General features: G+C 39.5%; 1 long non-coding RNA gene across 1 annotated transcript; it reads right to left on the bottom strand.

Annotated features, from left to right (window-relative positions):
* Nucleotides 1–529: 529 nt before the first annotated feature.
* On the bottom strand, nt 530–2,453 carry LOC104913035. The gene is made up of 3 exons (XR_795074.2): nt 2,359–2,453; nt 2,066–2,199; nt 530–687 (listed from the first exon to the last, which is right to left on the bottom strand). It is a non-coding gene; the product is annotated as an uncharacterized LOC104913035 (long non-coding RNA).
* Between the last annotated feature and the right edge of the window lie 13 nt (nt 2,454–2,466).

The following is a 2,466-nucleotide window of genomic DNA, read 5'->3' as shown; positions in this document are numbered from 1 at the left end:
AAAAAAAAAAGTTTTTCCCTAAGTGCATTAAAAGCTATAAATTGCTCTTCAACAAAGAAACCATCTGATAGGCCACGAGCTATAACATGAATGGATTTGAAAACCTGTCATGTTTTATATTCAGACATACAGTCAACAATTCCCAAATATCAATTAACAGAGAGGGCAAAGGAATCACAACACCAGAAAATATCAGTAGAGGAAAGTGCTTCATGGTTGAGGAGACAAATCAGCTTAGAATGGAGAGTATGAGCAAGAGAGTTGGAAGGAAAACAGATTTTCTTGTGCACTGAACTCTTCTCTAATTTGAATTCAGCAGTCGCCTAATGAAAATATTCTTATTGCACATTCACTGATGTGTGATAAGCTTTCCAGACAGCGCTGCTGAATGGTCTCAACCTACCTCATTTTGAAAAAACAAAAAAAATCCTATACAAACAAAAACAAAACAAAAGCCCTAAACAATACAAATTCTTTTTTCTCAATGCAAACTCTGTTCCCTGCTTCTCTTTTACCAGATAACTATTTCTGTGACTACAAAGTGAAAGCTTTACCTTAGAATTACTGGCAAGTTTGGAAATTGCATTGCATACTTCTTCTGCCAAGCGATAGTCTTCACACACTCTCTCAGCCAGCCCTACTGTTACCAAAACATCCAGGTTGCTTCCTATGATCTCTGGCTTCCCTCTATGGAATGGAAGGGACAGGGGTATTACAGGAAGTGCTGTTGAAACTTTACAGTAAATATCCACAACCAAGAGAAATAATCCTTGTGGCTTGCAGTCATTCAAGTAGAGAAAAAAGATAAATCAATTGACTCAAAATATAGCTATAGGGGCAGTACACACTCCACAGAAGACAAGATAACCTATACTGCAATGTGTATATATGGTTATCCAAACTGAGCAAAGTTGGGCATAGGGACTATTTGTAAAGAAAACTAATGCTTTGTTTCTTCCTTGTCAGAAAGGAGTATAACTTAAAAAGCGTAAGTCAAAAACGTTGCAGAGCAGTAAAGAGTCCAGCAGTTCAGGACTGTGTAGAGGGCAGCACTTTCTACACTGATGGGGCAGAGTGAAGGAAGCTGCGGTTAGCAAAAAATCCCCAACCAACCAATCAACCCACCCTCAATCCCACCTCCCTCTCATCCTGCAATACTAGGCCTGGTCTGGGGAACATACAGTTAATTGGCTGGAGAGGGTAAGAAGAGTATCTAGCACATTTAAAAAGGGAATCTAGTAAGAAACATAATTGGCATCTCTGCAACAAAAACAAAATCACTCCTTTCAGCAAATTTCTGGAGAAGGAATTAATCTTGTTATTTTACACACATACCCATGGACTTGACACAGGCTGCTTTACAAATCTACGGTTTTGTGGATATCCCATGATTTCAGGAATTTGCTTACAACTATACTGCAAGCACATGGGATGGAGTGGTAGAAATATCATGGAAGGAATAACTAATACACAAATTGTGGAATTGCCTGTAGGCTCCAGAAATGGCTCTTACTGTAGTGCCAAGGTCTTTCAGACCATCATCACCCAGGCCTATTTTTAGCTGATGAAGGAGTGAAGTAGGAAGAACAAGAAATTAGCAGGTAAGTTTAACACCCAATGGTTACTAGGTTGGGAAATGAAGGAAATGAAGGAAATTAAGTTATAAATTATTTAAGCTAACTAAATTATAGTGTAATTATAATCTCTTTGTCCACAGAAAGGGAAGCAGATTAATTTCCCTCCATGCTAAAACTCTAGGCATCTCTATTCAACAGCTTCTTGCAGTTTCTTATCAAAACACAGTGCTGAACTGTAGCATGGTAAAGCCTGAAGTGGATGCTTAGAACACAAAAAAGGTAGAACTGTGATCACACTTATTCAGAGACTGCTGTTCAAACACAACAAAACTGTGTTTAATTCCAAGCTTCATCACCCCATGGTCTGGTTACTATTTTTGAGGCTACAGAACCAAGGGTCAGCTGATCCTGCACCCATAGTTGTTCACTAAAGAGTAATTCCCTCTGCATCCTCCCACTCACAGGATCACATTGGGCCCTGAGCTTACCGTGCCATCATTCCCAGCAGCATCACAGCTGCACGGCGTTCCAGTGGTGAGCACTGGGTTTTTTCTGTGAACCGCTCCCAAAGCAGTTGGATCACAGCAGGTTTTATTTCATCTTTCTGCACAAACTCTGAGATCTGGAAAAGAAATGCAATAAAACAAGCGGGGAAAGCCAGAGGAGGGTGGACTTCAGATTAGTAAAGACATTACATGCATTGACTGCTGTTTTCATATAACACATAACAAAGATCTGTAACAACACATACAATCCAAACTCAGATAAAACAAATACTCACTATTTCTTCTAAGCATTGTATTGTTCCTAACGATGCATCCACCATGATGAGAGACAAAGAACACACCAGGTTCTGGGCCCTGGCCCTTTGAAAGGTTAAATTAAAAAA

The sequence above is a fragment of the Meleagris gallopavo genome, chromosome 1 (genome assembly GCF_000146605.3).
Source record: "Meleagris gallopavo isolate NT-WF06-2002-E0010 breed Aviagen turkey brand Nicholas breeding stock chromosome 1, Turkey_5.1, whole genome shotgun sequence".
Lineage (NCBI taxonomy): Eukaryota > Metazoa > Chordata > Aves > Galliformes > Phasianidae > Meleagris > Meleagris gallopavo.
Note: the sequence above shows the minus strand (reverse complement) of the source record. Positions and strands in the feature narration are given on the sequence as shown.